Here is a 22,211-nt window from a genome sequence, read left to right on the forward strand (position 1 = left end):
AAAAATGCTAGTGGTGGATAAATGGGTGAGAAGGTGCGCAGTACATAACCAGTCTTAAAATGTAAAAAATAAAAAAATAAAAAATCTCTGAATTGCAAGAAATATGGTTGGTTTGGTGAGTGCATTCAGGCATCTTCACCCCAGGGCAGGCCATGCATCCCTCTAGCACAGCTGGAGCATGGTGCAGGAGCAAGGGGAGGCAGCTTGGGGGGCAAGGAGCAATCAGACGGTTCCCTGGAGCTCCCTGCCAGTGGTAGGCTTTGTATTCAGCAAACTCAGAGAGCGTTGCACAGAAGTCAGACGCGCTTGCAGGCATCTTGGGTTTTGTGTGTTTGTTTTTTCCTCCCCTTGGTGTGGCTGCAATAAACTTGACCAAGGGCAGATGTGAAGCAGGAGGAAAACAGAGTGGTGGGAACAGGTTGAGTGGACTTGGCGTTGGTCAGGAGTATTAAAACCTTGATAGGGAGCGATTTTAGTAGGGGAAGGGGGGCTTTGTGGGTATGAGACAATGAGCAAAATCTCTTTTCACAAATGCATGGGAAGGGGCAGCTAGAGACGGAGACCAGTGCTTGACAGGAATCTTTGCATCTCTTCCTCCAAGCAGAAGAGGGACTCTCCTTGGCAGAAGAATGAGCTCTGGGCTGGAACTTCATAATGCAACTGTACTGATGCAATAAATAAAACGTTTCCATGATGGATTTAGTTAAACCAATGCCACATCTATGTTTGGATGAAGCTTAATCCTACAGTTATGAAATCTTTCCTAATAATAATATTTTCTTTCACCTCAAGAGGGTCCTGAGCTAGTGCCCGTTGACTTCACCATGCTGCACATTAGAGCTGCCCATAACAGCGGGTAGGCATTTATTCAGCTTTGCCAGCAGTTGCTGAAATGAGTCAAATTATTCCATGGGCTTTGGTTTGACTGAAAACACTTTCTGTTATTATTTACGGAATATTGAACATGTGCCCTTAATAAATGGGAGTTTAAAAAAAGTAACAGGAAAATGGAGCCTGATCTGCCAAAATGTCTCTGGACTGCCGTTCCCAGAGATGTTTTGAAGTCTTCACCTCGGCTGCCTTAGCTGCGCCGTGTGCCAGCCCGCAGCATGTGGGGTTTCTCCTGGGCTCCGTGGGGGTGCGGGTGCGTGCCCAGGCTGCAGTGCAGACCTCAAGCCAAGCGTGACAGCGCTCAGAGAAAGCAATTATCGCTCAGCTCCCATCCAGGTCTTGGAGAAGGAGGCAGCTGCTGAGATTTAAGCTTTAAAAGGAGCCAAATACTATACTTGAAATCCATCAGCTGTAGAAGGGGTGATTTGCAGTGATTTAAAAATGTCTTTTTCCTTCTTGGCCCTCAACCCGTTGCTTCTCTTTGCTTTACTCGCAGACACACTAAAACACTCTCAGCAAAGAGCAATGTTTGGTTTCCCTGCGGGTTGGTGAGCTGAACTGGTTTGGAGAAGGGGCCATGAATTGCCAGATGTAGTGCCTGGAGGGTGGTGAAAAGGAACAGCTTGGTAGGAAATCTCCCCTTCTTGCCTTTGTGGACCAACAAATCAATTTGCTGGACCTGAAGATGTGACGGTCTGGTGTGGCTTCTGCAGCAACCAGACTTGGCCAACACTGGGGCTTTCTGCTCAGTCTTGGTCCCATGTGTGCCTGTGGGCTGTACCAGTGCCCTCAGCACTGCCATTGCAGCTGCAGGAGTGGGCACATCTGTAACTTCTGGGGTTACTTGTGTGCTGTTTAAGCAGCGTCAGTGGAGGATTTGATGGTGTGAATTGCATACCCAAGTCAGTGGAGGCATTTCAGGAGGTTGCAGTTGTGGGGGGTTGATGAAAAACAATGTTAACTGCGAAGGAAATGCCTTGTGTTGGTTGGTTCTACCTTTGGTTAAATTAAGGAGCTGATGTCTGCTGTTTTTTTTTTTAATGGGATCTAATTAATCTCACTGTTAGCCACTTTTATAATTTTAGCACAACTCCTTCACTCCTGAAGAGATGCAGTCACATGAGAATTTCAGCATTTGTTCAACTATAAAGCATGCTTTGAGCCTTTATGGTAACAAAGCAAATCCTGAATGCTTAAAGAATAGGTCTAACATAAATAACCAAAATAGAGTGATCAGAAGGATTATTTTTGTACCTGCAGCAGTGCCCAGTGGAGAACCCCCACACCAGGCTGCGCGAGATGCAGCCCGGTGGCCCTGGAGATGGAGCAGCAACTCCCTCTCGTACCTGTGAGAGCTCTTTCAGGCCTTTGGGGCTAGACACGGGCTGGCAGGAGAGCTGATGGTTTCCTTATTGCCACGTGCCTCTGTGTAAGGGACCCGAGGAAAGAAAGAGGCTCTTGTTGGAGCCCGCCGGCGGCGCGGGAGGCGAAGTGGTGCCCGCCTGGGTGTGAACAGAGGGGCAGGGATGGAAACCTGGGCGAGTGCCAGCGGACGGGTAAATACCAAATGTCTATTCTGTCGTAAGGAATTAAAAGAATTACGGAATTAAAAAGCCAAAAAGGCTGAGCCTGTGTGTTAATTAGGCTCCCGCTCAGGGTTATCTGTAGCTTCTTTTCTCCGTTGGACGGGGACCGTGATCACCGCCCAGTCCTTGTGCCTTTATTATAGCTGTTGCACACTCCGCTAAGCATAAGTGAAACTCCAAAGTAATTGCATCTGCGCGAGATACAGAAGTGCCTTTTGTTTCTTTTGCAAGCGGAGAAGTCAGCTGTTCGGGAGGGCTGTTCTCTAGCCGTGTTCACGTAAAAGGGCTTTTCTGTGCGGCTGAACTCTTTATCGTGCCTGATCTGTGATTTGGGTCTTTGTCACGGCTAGTGATTGCCTCCCACTGGCTTGTAACATGCGCAGAGCTGGAGAGTCACCCAGGCCTTTTCAGAATAATGAATTCCAAGCCCCTTTCTTCTCTGTAAGGGGTGATGTGACACTTAGCTCAGGCTATTGCCCCAGGCAGCCTTGTCCCAATGGGGTTGCTGCTTCAGATATGTAGGTAGATAATGTGTTTTGGTAGCTTGAACTGTTCTAAGTGGACATTCTTCTCTTTCTGGATACATTTAATGGTAGAAAGAAGTGCTGGTAACACTGTAAAATCTTTGCAAACATGAGCCCTTCCAATTCCTTTTAGTGGGGAGGAGAAGCACTGCTGTATGATTCCCGTATGTTGATGGCCAGGTAGCAGTGATCTGTATCTGCTGTCGAGCATCTCCTGGCTCAGTTGTGAGGTTACCAAGGCAAAACCGAATTCAGTCATTTTACACCCATTGCATAACTTTTTTATTGCAGTGTAAGACATGGGAGACCCCTCCTGTAAGACATAGCTGAAGTCCCCCTCCATAAGCCAAATCAGCAACAATATTTGTGGCTTCTGGCACCTCCGTCAGCCCAGGGTCTTCCTGTCAAAAGGATGTTGCTCACAGATCTGTACTGGCTTCTGGAGGTGTGGTTTGCATTGAGGAAAACACTGCTTTTGCCCCACTAAGTTTGGAAAAATGTCCCAAAAGGAAGAGCGGGCCAAAGAAAGCAGAAGCATAAGCCCCAGTGGTGCTGACATGGAAGTGCTTTTGCCACTGTTGCATGTTTTGCTTGTTGAACTGTGTACAGCAGCCTCCCTGTGAAGGGTCTCTCTGTGGTGTTCTCAGTAGGATGAACCTACAGACACTTCATTGGACTTTCAGACTGGTGCAGGTTTGTGAGATGTCCGGCTATGTCAGTCACTAGTTTGAGCTGGATTGAGATACAGACACAGCCACCAAAATGAGTGTGAACAGCAGAACAAAAAGTAGACCTGAAGAATGAAGGAAAAGGACTGGCATCCTACAAAGTATTGCACTCCTTGTCCTTGCTCAGCTGCAGCAGGCATTGCTTCCCATGGTAGGTTTTCAGAAAGGTGTTAAGAAAAGCATTTGCTCGCTTCTAAAACAGTGTGATGGCTTGAGTTGTGTGAAGTACTGACAGCAAGCAGTGCGACACCCTCACATGTCCTTTTCCACTGCCTTCGTTCCATAGCACTGCACAACCTGCAACAGGTGCCGTGCCCTCCTCTAGCTCTCGAGGCCCCCATAAAACACAGAAGATGAGATGTAGCTGGGACTGGTGTGGCTGTGCTCCACCTCTCCTGCAGGACCTGGACCTTGGGTTCCTCCCCTCGTCTGCTGAAGAATAAGCTGAAAAGTCTGCAATTGCTCTTACAATGTGGCCAGTAGTACGTAGGAGAGTGCTGGGAGATGTTCCCCTGGAGCTGCTGTGCTTTGCTCAACCAAGCTGGCAGAGGAAGGCCCTTCTTCCTCCCAGTTGCTGTTCATGTCGATGCACGGATCTTTTATTTTAGTAGTTGATAGGTAGAGATTATTGATTTCGATCAGAGACTATTTAAAGCAGAAAGCAAACAAGCAAAAAAATATCCATTTCCTCTTCCACTTGAAGAGGCACAGCTTATCTCTACAAGCTCAGCCTGGGGATCAGCATTTCTATAAAAGAGCTTTAAAGCCAGAATCCACAGTCCTGAGAGAGCAGGAGACACAAATTGCTATCCCTTGCTTTGTATCCTTGTGCATCAGGTGTACAAGACTGATTTTCCCCTTACACATATCCCACGCCAGCAGCATTTGGGAACTGAAATGTCCTTGCTTCTGTGTAAAGGGAGTGGGCAGCTGGAGGAAGGGCAAATGTATTGCAGCTCCCCTCTCATCATCCACACCCAGCTACAGCTGTAAGTGCAGGAGAGGGGTAGTTTGTGCTGGGCTCTGGCACAGCTGTTCTGAAACAAAGCGGGGGGGGGGGGGGGGGGGGGGGAAAAGGTTTTTAATGAGTTTGTTCATTGGCTATGCTTTTGGTGCATCACTGAGCAGTTGGGTGTCTGTTCCTGCTACACAGGGAGCCTGATTGCATCTCAGATGGAACTTAGCCCGAAATGGTCATTTTTGATAGGTTTTGTATTTTTCAATAGTCTTCTATCTTTTTTTTTCTGGGTCAAACAGTTCAGTATCTCTTGAGAATGACACTAATGCATTGCAGGGCACCTTTTGCAGAGAGGAGGAGGTGTGGAATGCTATTTTCCTTATTAGAGGTGATTTTCATAGCATGGAATAAAATGATTTTTCTTGCTGCTGTGATCTACTAGGTTGAGGAAACATTCTTGTCTTGAATATTGCAAAAAAAGGCTAATTAATATTTTCCTTACAATTCCTTCCTTTGGTCTTTTCTATGCAATGGTCTTCCTTTTATTAGGGGAATATCTCCTTCCAGTCCCCATTAGGGAACACTAACATTTTTCTCTTGATTCAGCTATGTCAGCTGGTGCAGATGGAGCAGAAGCTTATTAAATCTCACCCTAAAAATGATCAAGATGACATTAGATACTTAGAATGTTAGATTGTGGGGCATTTGCATAAAATTGTGCTTTTTATGTTAAAACCCCTTCAGGCTTAGAAGAATGGTGCTGCTCAGCAGTGTTTTTTAAATAATGTCCCTGTTCGTGGTACTCATTTGGAATCTTTTTAAAATTGTATAATCCTGACATGCATTGTGTGTGTGGAAAACTTGGGCTCTAAAACCAGTGTCCCTCGGTCTCTTCTGGGGTGTTGGTTCAGGTTGGTTGGCAGATCCTTACTGAGTGGGGGTGAAGAGTCCTGGATGGATGTGAAAGGGAAGGATTTGTGTAATAATACCTAAAATTGAACATTTAAGTTTATGTTTTAAAAAGTGCACTTCTGTGTGGAACTATTAAAAGAATCAGTAGTTCTTGGAAGTGTTTTGCTGTTTTTTTTTTTTTTTTTTTTTTAATATCAAATGATTTGTCATTGGGCAGAGTGTAGGATGGAGATTCCAGTCTTGCTGGAGGATCCACAATGTGCTTGTCTTTCACCTTCCAGCTCTTTTGGTTGGTGTTCATAGAAAGGAATTGACTTAAAAAGTCAATTTTGAATGAAAAAATGTAGGGTGGGACATGATAAACAGTTGTGGCCTTTACCTTGTTTTCCTATGACACTAGTGGGTGACATTGGCAGTAGGATGATGGTTGGATCGGATGATCTTGAAGATCTTTTCCAACCTTAATGATTATATGATTCTATGTAATACAAACAGTGGCTTTTGCAGTCCATGTGAGGGTATTTTGGTGTGATGCACAGAGGCAAGATTACTGACTTTTGGGGCTAATGAGCAAAGTGAAGCCATCTCCTCCTGCCTGGCACTGGTAGCTGGGTGTGCCTTCACCTGGGAGCAAGCTGCTGGAGCATCAGCAAAGTGCCCTCCCCTCATGAATCACAGCCCAGCCATGGCCACATTTTGTGATCAAGGAGCAAAAGCCTCTCTCTAGAGACCACGTGGCTCTTGGCCACGCTTGTGAAGCCATCAAAATGAGTCAGGTTACTCCAAGAACTTGACATTACTAAGTGAGGTGGGAAAAGGAGCCTTTATGATTTTGGTGGTAGTAGGGAGAAGCACAACAGAATATTTGAAGTGTTTTGGTTTAAGGGCTGTGTTGGTTGCCCTGTTATAAGGTCATAAATATGATGGGTAGACAAGCACACTGTTACTGCTGTCCTTCCATGACTCCATGAAGTAAACAGGCTCAGACTGCATGCCTCCTCACTGATGAAAAACACAAGCCCTGTTGACCTGGAAACCCCTGATACTGCGACTGAATCCTCTGCCAGGTTCAGTCTGCAGCTCTTTTTGGATTATGAGTTTGAGAGCAGGGTGGTAACAGCCGAGGAGACGTTTCAGAGATGACCTGAACTGATTCACCAGCTGCATGCTGTTGCAAGGGACAGCCTGAACTTAATCCTGCCCTCTTCTTTCTATCAGCGCTGGTGCTGAGTCTCCTTCAGCTTACCAAACTGGGATGAAACCATTCCCCTTTGGTCTGGGCTATGAATGGTGGTGAATTGTATCTGTTCCTTGAAGGATCTGACGAGTGCATGAGTTGACCTCAGCAAGGGCAGGGGCAAAGGAAGGAGAGAAGGGGGACAGAACTGTGTCCAGTGGTGACAGCTCTTGCTAAACTCAGTCACACCCCAAGCATTGCTGACTTCCAGCATTTGTACCTGCAACCATTTGCTTAAAACGGGATGGAGAATATCTAGAAAAATAGAGAAGTTTTGTCTTCCTTTTTTCCTCCGCTTTCTTCTGCTGGCTAATGTTGACTTTGAGGAGGAGACTCTGCAGGTGGACATGTGTTTCTGCACAGGAATGTGGTGAAACCATTTGAGGATGTTGATGCTGTGTTTTGGAGGGCTGAGCTCGGCGCGTGTTGGCTGAGTTGCCTGGTGGATGGGAGAAGTGGAGACAAACACCCCTGCTTGTTTTTATGTCCATAATAAAGTTACCACTGCAATTACTACTACATCAGATAGTGAGGCTTAACAGGTCCCTCACTGCACTTAACTCACATGGTTGGTTTGTACTGAGCATGCTGAAGTGGAAAACAGCCCTTTCCTTAAAACAAAAAACACCCTTTGTTTTTCAAAACGAGCCATTGCACTTGGGACTCTAGTGGTAAATATTTAACAGGTGGAACTCCTTATTCCTTTCTCTTTTCCCCTGCATTTCTTAATTAGCAACGAGTCTTTCTAACTTGTTTTTCATTGGGCTATTAATCATCTGGGGCTCTCCTTGGGCACTCTCCATAGTTCTTTGCTTGCTGCTGTTTTCCTTCAACTCGTGACTCCTCCTTGCTGTCCTTGAGAAGGAGCTGTGGGCTCCGAGCACTGCTGTCTGTTTTTGCAGCCGAAACCTTACTTGTTTGGAGCTGAACATGTGTTCAGCGCGTCATGTTCCTCCGTGTGGGTGATTGAACTGTGCCCTTGTCTGCAAAAAGTGGAGTTATTCTTCATCAGGGGATGAGAAGGATGAATGTGTTTCTCAAGTGCTGGACCGTGACTTGCAATATGTAGACGTACTGCTGGGCTTTGCTACCAGCCAGCTGCATGACATTCAGTCAGTTATTTAGGGCAAGACCTGCTGGTGTTAGGCAATGCTTGGAAGCAAACTGCAAGGCTCCCTGACTTGGGAGAGCAGCAAAAGGCTGCTGAAAGCCTGGAAGGCACAGAGCTGGAGGTGGAGGTAGGATCTTCAGAGCAGGCAGAGTGCTGATAGCCATAATGACCTGGTGGATTTTAAGGGCAATTTGGAATGAACTGGAAAAATGTCTTCCCAGGTTTTCTCTGGGCACGAGAGTGTTTGACCTCCATCCACATTCCAAGCTGGGACAGCCTCATATATTGTCCTCACAGCCTGGAGTGGAAGGTGGTGAGCACATCACAGAATCATAAAGTCATTAAGGTTGGAAGAGACCTCCAAGATATCTGCTCCAACCATCCCCCTACCACCAATGTCACCCACTAAACCATGTCCCTAAGTACCACGTCCAACCTTTCCTTGAACACCCCCAGGGACGGGGACTCCACCACCTCGCTGGGCAACCCGTCCCAGTGCCTGACTGCTCTTTCTGAGCAAAAATGTCTCCTCATTTCCAGCCTGAACCTCCCCTGGCACAACTTGAGGCCATTCCCTGTAGTCCTATCTGCCATCTCATGAAGGCAGATGCTTAAAATGAGCGTTAATCATCAGTGTTGTGGGTTTATCAGTTGTCCCAACCCTCACAGCCTAACTAGAAAGGGATGGACATTTTTGTAAAAGCACAGAGCACGTGTCCGCCTGCCTGTTGGTCTTCCATAGCCTCGAGTCCTTCTACCACCCAGCTGGCTTTGCAGGAAGGAGAGAGTAGAAGAAAATGGGAAAACAATGGTTTTGTTCATTTGACAGTGAGAACCGTTAGGCTCAACTCCTGGGAGAAGTGGGCAAAGTGTGTTAAGTCTTGTAGTTCACAACCTAAATATGTTGGGAAGACACCGGATTTCAGCGAGTTACGGCATTATCAGTCCCAGTGGTGGCAGTTGTGACTCAGGTTAGCCTGGGTTCTGTTAAGACTGCATCTTTCCTGCAGAGAAGGCAAATTTTTTTGTATTCCCTGGTAAGACAAAGTATTGATTAAAGGCAGGTGCCATACTCAAGGTGATGAAAATATGATCAAAGTGAGTGGAATTTTATTTAAAATAAGCATGAGTTTCTTCAACACTTTAAAGAGGGGAAAAATGATGTCTTTTGTTCATTTAATTATTCACTTCATTATTTCTTATTTTTTACATCTGGTGACGTTTCAGCTGCTTGAGGAGAGATAGGACTTTATTGACACAATTAGCAAAACAAATTATTATCACACCTTTTATTTAACCCTGTGCTATTTAATCTATTTGCTTGCACTTTCATTACTCATTTGCTTGGTTACGTTACCACAATGATATCACCTTTCCTGTGCTGCTAGAGCTAAAACAAAGCAAAAAAAAAAAAAATCTTTTGGCTCTGAGCAGCTCTCTGCTGTTTTTATTACAAATGAACTAGAAAGCAATGTTGGGCAGAGAGTTATTTGAGTTTCCTTTCACTGCTGGCTAGGCATTATTTCCGGGCCTGGCAATTTTGGCTGTGTTTGTGTGACAGTTTTCCTATCTTACAATAACAAACAAGAATCCCAGCAACTTTATTCCCAGCACAGTTAGTAATATCAGATTTTAAAAGGAAAATAAAATAAAAGAATTCCGATGGTTTTATACAGTCAAATGACTAGAATCTTTATGACTGATTCTTTGGTATTTCAAGCCACTTTGCTGAGAGGTTTGTATTTTATTTGGACGTGGAGGCAGGCAGTGTGCTGTAGCTGGTAGGAAGTGCAAATAAGGTTATTTTATTTGAGATCTGAGATGTCAGGGTTAGGATCCGGCTGATCCGAACATCGGGATATTCCCTCCACCTTGGCCCAGACTCTTAATGGTGTGATGCTACCAGCTGTGGGTGGACGTTTCTCTTGGAAATTAGGAAGGCAGGTGGTCCACCATAAGGAGAGCCTTTGCTTTCTGTGTCCCTGTGGCTGCTGTCGTGTAATGGCTGTTCCCTTTCCTCTTTCCAGAGGTCCCAGCCCCGTGCTTTCCACCACTCTGGAATAACATCTGAAGGAGCACAGCAGCACAGTCCTTTCCATAGCTTCCAAGGATTTTTAGGATCATGGGATTTATGGACCCACAAAACCCTCTGAAGAACATCAGCTGCAGACAAAAGCATTGGGAAATTCCTACCGTCTTCTTGCTCTTTGTTTTTTCCTGGGTCACCGAATTTGGGAAGGAAGCATGTCTGTCCTGAGGATTATAGCAGAGCAGTTACTCGCCACCCTTACTGGAATACGGTTTCTCAAGACGGAGCGATTATTGCGCAAGGCAGAAGGATATTTTTTCCCTTTCGCAGAGCTGTTCTGGTGCAGCAGTCGTCATGTCCAGCAGGTACGTAGAGGTTTCTCTCATTTACCAGCCATTTGGGTTTCCTGATGTTTAGGAAGTGAATCATTGTGTTTCCTTACTAGCCTCCGCTAAAAGGTAAGACCTTTCCAACTGTTTGGCACCGTGCTGTGAGACGGCTTTTCCTCGTTAGGACGCAGACAGTATTTGCAAGTTTTTTTCAAATATTTGAATATTTGAGGTTCTTGTGGGACCCAGCCTGGTGCTGCACACTTAGGGCATGCGGGAGCTACAGGGTGTGACTGCGAGGGATTTGGGGAAAATGTTTGAAAGTTTTGACAGCTGAGGAAAGGGGTGGCTTTATTGGCTCATCATTATGGCTCGTTATTCCTCTTCCTGGACCGCCCCCAGATGCTCAGCCAGTTACTTGGCATATTTGTAACTTGGAGCAGACACCAGCTGTGTGTGAACCTGCTTATCAAGCTTCGTCCTGTAATTTCAAAGGAGATGATATGGGTGTTTAATCCATTTTTTCTCATCTTAATGTAACAGTATTTCTGCTGAAGAATAGCATCATTTAGAGGATGATTTATCCTATAAAAAGGAGATGGCTTAAATTTCAAAATTAAAATGATTCCCATTCAATATAGACATAGATAACTCAGTAATTGCAGTGATAATTACAAAATGTACATTTTTATAATCACAGTGACTTAGATGTTTTTCTGAAGGTGATGAGCTTTTTTTTTCTTTTTTTTCTTTTTTTTTAAATCCTTAAACACCAGAAGTGGATCATTCTGTTGGTCTCTGGGGGTGTCAGCTTGCTGTGAAAATCCTAATTTTGACAATTGCACTGGCAGTTTTGGGAAGAATCTGCTCGTGTGTGCTGATGCAAAGAATGCTTTTTTAAATAGATAGAGAATAGGGGGGAAAAGTTAGCTCTTTGAATCTAGCTTCTGGGTTTATTTATTTCTCCTATACAAAGAAGAGGTGCTAAAGGGAAAGTGCTGAAAATGCTGTACTGTACATTTTTTCTGCGTTCCCCTCAGTGTGTGTGAGGCATTAGAAGTTTAATCTTAATGCTTTGTAAGCACAATTTTATATCAGATTAAAGGAAGGAAATGGAGCTGGGGGTAGAGTGTGTGCGAGGAAACAAAATTGGTTGACAAGCTCTTGAATTTGGTGAGACCTGTAGGCCAGACTGAGATGGCAGACAGAGATTGAGAATAAAAAGGTTCTTTGCCTTACCTAGCAGGAAAGTTGAGTGCTTACTGTGCCTCTCATAGAGACCAGAGTTTAACTGCAGGGAGGTAAAAGCAGCATCGTAACAGCGAGCTGGGGAAGGTCACGTGCATTGCTTGTGTTTTGTGCTCTGTGGAGGGCTCTGCATTGAGCTGCTGGCCTGAAGGGTTTGGGGCAGAGGCATCCCCACGTGCCAGGATGCTCCGTGTTTGGCTTGACCTGCTGAATTCCCATCACTCACTTGGCATGTTGCAATCTATCTCAAATGGCTTAGAAAATACGCTGGAAAATAATCGCATTTCTTTTTCATAGTGACGTGCTTCTTCCATATGTCTGAAGGCAGCTTTCTTGGCTAGCTGAGAGAGAAGAAAGGGAATTAGGAAGTTTGTTTTCTGCAGCTGACTCCTCCAGTGACACCAAATCTGTGCCTCTGGTAAAGTCACCAAGAAATATATTTTATTGTTTCATTCCATACGTGTAGGGTGATACCATTGCGTATGGTAGCATTTAGGTTTCCTCTCCTCCCCTAGTTTTAGGTCCTTCAGCACACAGAAGCAAATTACCAACCCCAATTAAACTCTGCTGAGGTTCACAAGGCTTTGCAGAGCCTCACTCTGCTCTCACTGACGCTCTGACCTGTACCTGGAGCTTGGCGTGCCATGGATGCCACTGCCAACCAGCCCCAGCTCTGGTGTCTGGGCTCAGGAGCTACTCCTCCATCCAGGCAAGGGCTTTGCTCAGAGCCTCCTCACCTTCTGCTCCGGCTTCAGAAACAACTGAAAACCCAAGGCTGGGCTCCTCCATTACTTGGATCTCAGCCATTCATTCAGGGCTGATAGTTTCCCTTCCTTAGCCTGAACTAACTTTAAAGGGTTGGCAGTGCCCGCTGCGTAAAAGTCCGGAAAGTTGTTTGGCCCATTTCTGTTGGTTATTTCCCGATCACAGAAATTCCTGGTGTTTCATTAACTAGCTCCTAAAAACTTCTAAGGCACCCAAGATAGAGAGATCACTGGAAGTGTGAGCTTTCTAACTACGATTTAAGCAAACACGGTCGATATCTGAGGTCCTTTCCTTTTTTACTTTTGCGGTGAGCTGTTTGATAGTGAAGTTGCAAACCAGTTCTCCACTTGTTACTGTAGGATGTGAAAAGATTCTTTGTCAGCAGTGTTCTGCAGCAGCATGAGCTTTATCTTTTGTACATAACGAGGAGCTCGGAGCCAAAAAAAGACCTAATTAGAGCCTGGAACACCTGCAGAAGACTTAGAGCGTATGTGGAAAATGTGTTTATTGGTCTCCTCCCAGCCCTGTTGCTCAGCCTTTCAGGAACAGCATCTCTATAATTTGATGTGAGGGAGTTCCCTGGGTTTCCTCTTTGTTGAAAGAGCAAAGTAAGCGTGATCACCGCTCGTATACTGGATTCTTTGTGCATCTGCAGTGCAAGACAGGGCGTAGGCTTTGATTCTGGAGTACCAGTGGTGCTCAAGTGTGCCCCATGAATCAGGCTGTTGGTTGCTCTGCTCCTGTGCTGCAGTCACCTTGGTGCTTCTGCAGATGCCTGTTTGGAGACCGGCCAAAAGCTCGCCACCACGCATCATTTAGAGCAGCCCCAGTGTCACTTTGCACTGGATGAGTCCTCGCTGGCACTGGGCGTGGAGCAAAGCTGCAGTGGATGTGCCCCAAATCTTCCATTCTGCATTGCCTGTTGCAAACACAGTCCTGCCTGTCCTGTGGGAGCTGTGGGACTATGCACACCCGAGCCTGGCTGCGTGTGCAGGTGGCACAGGTAAGGGAGCCTGACAGAGCTGGGATACAGCTACCACTTGGTGCATTTCACTGGGCGTGCTGCTTACACTGCATTGTGTTGCTCTGCATCCATCCCATGCGTGTCTATGGACAGAAGCATGTTATTAATTAATAATAATAATTAAAAAAAGCTTCAATTTATCTCATTATGAGGGTAGTGTATATGGGTGTGCAAGTTGGTGTGTCTCAAAAGCACATAGTTGATTTGGGGATTGCAACAGCAATATAAAAATTGTGGCTGTGCTAAGTCGGCTTTACCCGCGGTTACGTGAGAGTGAAAAGCAGCCCTGGCACATTGCAGAGATGCTCCTGCCATGACTAACCCCGCACTCTCACTGGAGAGGAATTTGTCAGTGCCCAGCACAGATGAACACTGAAATTGCAGGTTTGCAGAAGTCTTTCACAGCTGGCAGCAAATACAAGAATTGCAAGTATTTGTTGGTTAAAGGGAAAAAAAAAAACTCAAAGCTATAAAACAAATTTGACAATGCAGATTTTTTAGTGTGGAGTCTTTCTTTATGGCTCTGTGAGCTGAGTGTATTGAAGCTCAGCAAAGGAAGAGGATTTAATCTACAAACTCTGTCTCTTGCTTGATGGTTTCCTGCTTCTAAAAATGTCTCCCGGTTCTGTGGAATTGGGGCTGAAACTATTTGCAGCTTTCAGTTTGTGGGTGACTACCTTACCACTTCAGCAAACTGGATTTTCAAGGGTGTGGGGGAGTAAATATGCTGTTAGAAGTTTCTTATCTCGGGTGCCAGAAGTCCATTTGTCATTATAAAAAATACAACTTAAATCCTTGAATTCACTCCTTGCTCCAGGACATCACTTGGGGAAAGCGGAGGTGCTGCTGATGCTGAAATTTTGCTTCAATCTTTCCTTCCCTGTCCTTGCTGGTGGATTTCGAGGAGAACAAGCTGGGGGGCGAGTGGTGCTTGTGGCCCCTTCACTCTGTTTTTTTTTTTTTTTTTTTTTTTAAGGTCTGGAATAATTGTGCTAGCATGTGTTGAATGCTCCTCTGTTTATTACTTCAAGATGTTTCTTGGTGCTTTCCATTGACTAAAGCATCGCAGTGATTACTTTCAGGGTATAACTCGTCCTTACTGTGACCTTTGCTTTTGCTGTGAATGACTATTTGCAGTTGCTGATTTAGCATGCCCAGTAAGTACTGGCTGCCTATGCACACGCTCAGTGTGCTGCTCCAGATTGTCCTTAGGAAGAAACAGTGAAATACCACCAGATGCAATATTGCTACAACCAGCAAGGCAAGGATGTCAGCTTGGCTACTGAATCCCTCATACTACATTGCAGGGCTCTGCGGAGGTGTCGACAGGCTGTTTTCGTGGGCTCCCATCTGCTGAGCAGTGTGATGTGGATTAATATTGAGGAACTCGTAGTGAAATTTGCCTCATGCCACTAAAATGTAAAACCTCCGAAGCTGGCTGGCATCCCGAGGCTGCGAGAGGCCCTGGGAGGGGGCCTTTCACTAAAGGTGTCAGGACTTGCAACACACCAACCCCCCCTGTATGTGAGCAGGAGGGGTTTGTAATTAAGTTTAAATCATCTCCAAAGCAGCCTGCTTGCTGATTTTGGGGCTGCAGAAAAGCCCTGCAACCCAGAAAACACCTGCCATGAGGTCAGATTGCTGTGGAGGTGTCATGTTGTGAGGTGAAGTGAGGCAGGTGAGGGCTTCTGGAAGGGTTTTGTGGAAGTTACAGCAGGGATGAGCTGCCTTCTGCTCTAGGAAGCAGCACCCATGTGGTGTTGGCGTTTGGGGCCAAGTGGAAGCCATGGTCTATTGCAAAAACCTAACTGGAGTGCCCTGGCATGAGGTGCTGAATGGCAGGGGTGATGACTGGATTGGCAGCGCTGGTGTTGCTCCTGGGCAGTGGCCAGTTCCAAGGAAGAGTCCTTCAACCTCTGCCATTTTACATGGTTATCTGGGAGGATGTGAGCTGAGGCTCCCTAAAGGTTGGGAGAAGTCAGCTGGTTGAGCTTTGGGATACAAGGGGAGGCCATGTGTCTTGCCCCAGGGATCCGAAGGGAAATACTTGCTTGTGGGGTCCGGGACCCCCACCTGGAGCTGGGGTTACCTCCAAAAAAGAGGGGCGTCCCAGCAGGATCTGCCAGGACTCCTGGTCCTGCAGTATGAAATCCAGTTCAGAAACAACGTACTGTTTTGTAATTTTTTTTATTTTTATGAAACATAAATGAACTTGACTGGTCCTTCGCTAGCAGGACAGAAACCTCACACCCATCTTCCTGGTTATCCCAGCATTGTTTTTAAGATCCTGAAGCTTCACCCATTCTGCTTTGCAGGAAGCAATCATTGCACTGCCTCCTTGTTACATTAGCAATTTCAAAGCCATCAGGTCAAATCCCAGCCTGCATTGGCTTTTTCTTTCCGAGGCCTTTCGGTTCATCTCTCTGGCATGAGGTGCCAACATCCTGGTGGTGAATCGATGCTCACTGCTGGCACCGTCGTCCCTTGTTTTCCACTCAGCCTTTTGCAGAGAGAAACTCCTTCAGCTGTGCTCCTTGTGCTGTTTTATCTCGTGCTGAGCAGCGTTGTGTTCACATCAGCATCAGGTGGGTTTTGTTTGACCTTTGCCCTGCTTAAAAATTAAATAACAAAGTACTAGGAAAAGAAATAATCTCCCTGATAAGCATTTTTTTTCCTACTCTTTCTGTAATTCACGTGGGAGCCAGCTTACTCTGCTTTTGGATGACTAAGGAGGAAATTCTTTTTTGGTTAGGGTAATGCTGAGAGTTTGCTGGAATTTTTTTTATCACAGGTTTATCACTTCCTCCCTTGAAATCCGTAACTGTTACAGCATGAGGCAGAAAAATATGATGGTGACTGTAAGTTATGGCATTTGTGTTCCATGGAAAGGATGCAGATAGCTAATAGGCTTTTCCCAGGTTTTCTCTGTTTCACATGGAGAATTTGCTCCTTATCCAGATGTTTTTGTAACAAATAAACAGTCTGGGAATGAGTCTCAAATGTTCTAGCAGCTCTCATCTTTGAAATGTCTTCTTTTTTTCTTGTTTAAATTAATTAATACTCATATCTTGAGTATAGGTGAGTGCAAGTCTGCCCGTTGTACAGATAGGTGCTTCTGATTTATCACAGGTGTCTGAGAGATGACAGGGTCAAAATCAAGTTTGTGTCTGACGAGTTTCTGGTTCATCTTGTTAATCTCCATACCTTCTCGATTTATAGAGGGGATCTGGATGTGTATATCTGGAGGACACAGCTGGTGTTTGGACATAGCAGCACCTCAGAGGAGCCTTGCCTGTTGGCTAAACACGTGTTTATTCTAGCAGCATTTGCTTCCCAGTGGTGTTGCTGTGATTTCCCTGTTGATCCTCCCGAAAAGGCTGACAGGGCTTCTGAAAAGGTTTGACACTGCAAAGCGTTGTTTATTTGTGAAAGTATTATTATGCTTTGAATATCTATTATTCATCTCCTTGTTCTAAAACTGACAATATATCACAAAATTGCTCTTAGATTTCAGAGCTTTGAGCAAAAGCTGTTTTTGTCTCCAGCTTCCTATGGCAGTGCTGGGAAGTGCCTTACCCTTTATATCTCCTTAGTCTCCTTTTATGAATCGTGAGTGATGGCGGGGAAGTATAAAAGAGAGCAGAGGAGCTGGTTTGATGTTCATAAAAGGCTTTGATAAAAGATGCAGCACATAGACTTGATATTGTATCCTATTTTTAACTTCTTAAGAGCACAAAGCGCTCAGATCCAATATTTATGTAAATGCAAAAGGGGGGGGCTGTGTTTTTTTTATTTTTATTTTTTATTTTTAGGATTGGCTCAAATAAAACAGCAAAGTCTCCATTTAGCACCCCAGTAAAACTTGGAGTTGCTGTGTCTGGTGGAGCTGAAGTGGCAGAGTTAGTGGCGCAGCTGATGCTGGAGGAGTGGCTCTGCCCACTGACCACGGGGCCAGCACCTAGCATGAGCAGCCATGGGATGCAGGTGTGATATTTTCCCCATGTTCCCAGCCCCACATTTCCCACAACCGATCTATCCCCCGAGAAGCAGAAAAATAAAGTGTTTGAGAGCGAGGGCAGCTCCTCCCGTTTCTGTACAAGTCAGATTACGGTAAAGGCATCTCTGTAATAAGCAGCTTTGCTTGCTCAGTAGGAGATGAGAGGCTGTGTGCAGACGGGGTAATTTGGGTTTTACTGATGAAAGTGCTTGTCATTATTTCCAACCTCCTACATGTTTCGGTGTTCTCTTTAATCTCTTCTATCAGCCTTGCTCGCAGTGTGCCTGCGTACCCATGCATATTCATGCGCGGAGCTGTGATTCAGGAATGCACATACGAGCGCACACATAAAGCTCATTAAGGTGCTTTCCTGTCTGCGTGTGCATACACATGCAGGGATGGAAATTGTCTGCAAGGAGAAGGGCGTGTAGCGCAGTGGCACGGTTGTTTGCGTGGTTGGGTTATTCATCCGTACGCAGGCTTTCGCCCTGGGTCTCGAGAATCCCAGTGGTGACGGCAGCATGCAAACCTGATTTTGATGTCACCGTGGTGCCTGATCACAAGCACCTCACTTTTATTTTGTTGGGGAGAGGTGTCTTGAGCCAGGGAAGCTCAGAATGGGGAGATGGTGCTGAGTCCCCCTTGTTGCAGTGTTGAGAAAGATTTTTATCTTGATCTTGAGAGCAGTCAAGTAGCTGCTGGTGGTGGTTTTGAGTACTTTAGCAGCACGCGCTCCTCTGAGGGGCTGCTCAAATCAGCAGATGGGCTAGGAATAGACGGATTTGGGCAAAGATGTCTCAGTCTGCCACCTGTCTGAGGTGCATATGCCACCTTCTGCTCAGGTCCTCACGTGGGAACTTTCTGAAGGGAAATACCAGCCTTGGGCAGTCATCAGGAGATGCTGAGAAGATGCTTGGGTGTTGCTCGCAGTCCTCTTCTGCCTCTGCTGTCAGCCTGGGAGCTGGCAAAGCTGAAGCTGGGCATCTGCAGGATGAAATGCTCTGTCCAGGTACCCAGGCTCGCGGCAGAGCCGCATGGTGCTGCTCGATAGCCCCACACTTCGTCTGCACCTTCCTCCCGGCTGTATCGCAGCAGAGGTGAGTCCCAAGCATGTAAGTCACTTATATCCCGAGCCTTTTCCTGCACCCACACACAACTTTACGGGATGAATAAGATGAAAATACCTTGTCCAAAGAGTAGTTAACTTCTTTGGGCTCATCTGTAACAGTGCAGCACTACGGAGCTTTTATCAGAAGCGTGTCAGTAGATGCAATGTCTTCAACCTGTGGCAGATGGTCAGTTACCCGAAGCTTTGGGCATCTGTGGATACTCTACAAGCTATTGGAGAACTTTTTAGCATTGGAATGGACACTGTGGTTAATTGGAAAAGCTGAATCTTAATCCAGTAAAGACACAGGGGACAGTTCAGGGTGGGACTTGCTGACCTGCACTTAAATCCATGGTGGGATGCAAGCTGCTTGAGGTGGGCTGCTTGCACAGTCTCAGGTGTTCTGAGGTGTTTGTGCCTTGCCTTGTTGCATGCTTTAAAGCAGTTCAGGTGCTTAAATTGTGTTTTCAGAAGCAATTCAGATGTTTCACTGCGAGTCACAGAGGACCAGGCTCTGAGGTGCACCAGGGGCTCCCCAAAACTGGGCTGCACCAAGCACGGATGTGCCAATGCATTTGATGCTTGGCTTTCCTTTGAAGCATCCTGGCTCTGCACCCGCTGCATTCTTCAAGCCAGATTTTACAGGCTTTCTTATTAAATGAGCACTTTTGTGTAGCTGTGCTGAAGCAGGATCCCAGCAGGAGGAGCGCTGCCAGCTGTGAGAGGCAACCCAAAACAACAACAAGAGAAAGTGTCCAGATGAAAGGTCTGGTAAGCGTCAGGGTCTCCTCTGCCTTGTTTTCAGGCTCTTCTGTAATCAGCTGTCATTTTGGGGTCTGGGCATAGTGGAGCTCAGCAAGTACAGATTGAAACTTAAACAAACAGTGACTCTTCTATAAATATTTAGCTCGCAGTGTTTAGGAACTGCTGGGAGCAGGAGACAAAATAAATTTGAAGTTCATGACTGTCTGAAAAAGCTATTGGAGGATGGCACTTGGTTGCTGGACTGGCTGGCATGTAAGTTTTGAGTAGCTCTTCCTCTATTTTTCCTGAAGGAAAGGGCATATTTAAGCATCCTTTGCAGAGAAATGAGATTGCACTTTGCCAGTGTTTGCACATACTGTTTTTCCAGAAATACACCAGTGGGAAGAGCAAGGGTAAGGCTGAGTTCTTTGACCCCTGCTGCAATTAAGCCTGCCCTGCAAGTCACTGACAGCAGGGCTTGCCTCAGAACAGTTGCCACTTGTCTGGTGGATAAACTAATTTTGTCTTTGTTTTCACTGCAATGGGCAGAAGCAACCTCAGGGGCCGTGTCCTCTGAGGTTCATTGAGGTTTGTGGGGTTTCAGAGCATGGTTGTGCTGCAGCAGAGGTTCAGCGCGAGGCGGAGATCTGCAGCTCAGCTGCTCTAACTCAGTGCCCAAGAACTGGGGCTCCTTGCTGAGAGATGGAGGAAAAGGATGGCCCTATACAGCTCTCTGTGCAAATGTGCATCTGTGTGGAAGTCGAGGATGGAGCTGTGGTGCCTGGAGACGTCTCCGAGCTTTTGGCTGCTGCCTTGGGACCAGCATGGCTGCTGACCACCGGGCCTGTGCTAAATCTTGGGCTGCCACATTGTTCCTGCTCTTGCAAAAACCTCGATAGCGAGGTGGCCCTATCCCTGTCATCCTTTGTTTGCCTCTTAAATATGAAGATAATATCCTCCTTTTACCTCGCAGGGCTCTTGCAAGAAAGGGAAAGAATGAAATGTGCTGATAAGAAGCCATATCAGCAGCTGAGACAGGCAGAGGCACACATGCTTTGTGTAAGGAGAGAACTTCACCACACACAAAAGTCTGGGGTTGTTGATTAAAAAGAAAGAAAAAGATCAATAATTGATTACTTTCTTTCTTCTCTTGCCATTCTAATATGAAGTAGAGTTTTATAAAAATAAAAATTAAAAATATTAACTTGCTGTTCAGTGCCTGCAGTGCTGCTTTGTACCGGAGCTGTCTTTGCCACCAATTGCCGCTGCCTCCCAGCGTGCTGTCAGGCTCCTGGCACTGCTGCCCTGTGCCCCAAATGGCTTTTCCCAATGATGAAAATTCCCAAATGTCTTGGGACAAGACAAAAACATTCAGAGCACTGAGGGACATAGGATTCTCCTCGTGGAGCAGCTCCACGTGCTGCTACCTGATCCTTTGGAGGACTAGAGGTAGCAGTGGCACAGGTTGCCCAGAGAGATTGTGGAGTCTCCTTCTTGGACATATTCAGAAACCACCTGGATGTGGTGCTGGACACCCTGCTCTGGGTGTCCTTGCTTGGGCAGGATGGGACCAGATGGACCCCAGAGGGCCCTGACAGCCTCAGCCCTTCTGGGTCACTCATCTTCACAAAATCCCATAGATACACATCGACAGCTGGGCAATAAGGTGGAAAACCAGAGACAGATTCTTAATTGCTTAATTGAACCTCTTTGCCACCATCCTTCAGCCTGAAGCATTTGATTGACCTTATCTTACTTTGCAAAGTTAAAAAAAGAACCAACAGAAAACACAACCCCTGATGACTTGCTCGAGGAGGAGAGCGAGTACAGTGAAATGTTTTGCATGCCCTGCAAGACGTTCTGTGCTTGCTTGTACCGCCTCTGCCCCCAGCTCTGCTCGGATTTCTGGAGAGCTGAAGGTGTGGGGAGGATTCAGCATGAGGGTGAGTGGTGCCTGGGTGCTCAGCATGCAGCACCCTCCTGTTGGGGTGCTGGGAACATGATATGAAGGGAGAGAAGCCGAGAAGCCAACAGCAGGGAAGGAGGAGAGAGGAGAAGGTAAATTCCTTGGGTGCCAGCTCATTGAAACCATTTCTGGGGCTTGAGAGAAAATGCCAGTGTTTGAGTTGGATGCTGTGGTGGGCTTGATGGTTTTTCTCCTTCAATAGTTTCTTTTAATGCTCTTCCTAATTTAAAAGGAAGGTTTAAAATTATTAATATTCTACCTCCTAAGTGAAGGGATTCCAAAGCCTTTTGCAAAGCTCTGCTAAAGCATCTCATCTAGAAAATAGCCTCATAGTTTTTTCCCACCTTCATCCTCGACAGAAGCCACTCCTTGTCTTCATGCGAAATCTGCAGAAGTGGAGGTTCATTTCTCTATAAGGTAATTTTCTTAAATGATGTTTGGCCAGAAAGCATAAAGATGGTAATTACATATATATAGTGATAGATATAATTTTATTTATATATATATATATATATATATATATATATATATATATATATAATATATATATATATTATTTTCTTTGGCATAGTCTTTCCAGATTTCCGTGTTTCTGACTGTTGCTGAGACCACTCTTTCTGCCAGGGGTGTTGGTGCTCGGTCTGGGACACCCAAGGGGAGCGTGCCCCATGCCCACATCATCCTGGCAAGGGAGACAAGGAGCAGAGCTGAGGCTGCAGGCATTGATCTGTGCAAAAGCTGTAGTTAGAGCAGAGCCTCCCGTTAGATTTACGACGCATTCGCCCACTGAACCTCCCCATTCACTTTGGGTATTTATCCTGATTTTGAACCAAATCTCTTTCTTGCTACTTGTACTGACCCGCAGACAAGCATAAAGAATAACGTAGTATAACTTTGGCACGGGGCAGCTGTCCAAGGGATATATTGGGATACACTTGGCCTTTGAAAGAGGGACTTCAGTCTCCAGTCCTGTCGGTCCCTCTGGCTCCTGGAAGTTTTCCTTCCAAATGGTTACTTCTAACCTCAGAGAAGTTTGTGTTTTTCGGAGCTATGA

General features: G+C 45.9%; 1 long non-coding RNA gene across 10 annotated transcripts in view; it reads left to right on the top strand.

Annotated features, from left to right (window-relative positions):
- Positions 1 to 22,211, top strand: part of LOC137851482 (uncharacterized) — an 88,794-nt gene that overhangs the window by 33,846 nt on the left and 32,737 nt on the right. For all 10 annotated transcript variants that reach the window (XR_011093233.1, XR_011093231.1, XR_011093226.1 and 7 more), the window contains one exon: positions 9,975 to 10,341. This is a non-coding gene — a long non-coding RNA (uncharacterized lncRNA). The remainder of the gene's footprint in view (positions 1 to 9,974; positions 10,342 to 22,211) is intronic.

Source organism: Anas acuta, chromosome 2 (assembly GCF_963932015.1).
Source record: "Anas acuta chromosome 2, bAnaAcu1.1, whole genome shotgun sequence".
Taxonomy (NCBI): domain Eukaryota; kingdom Metazoa; phylum Chordata; class Aves; order Anseriformes; family Anatidae; genus Anas; species Anas acuta.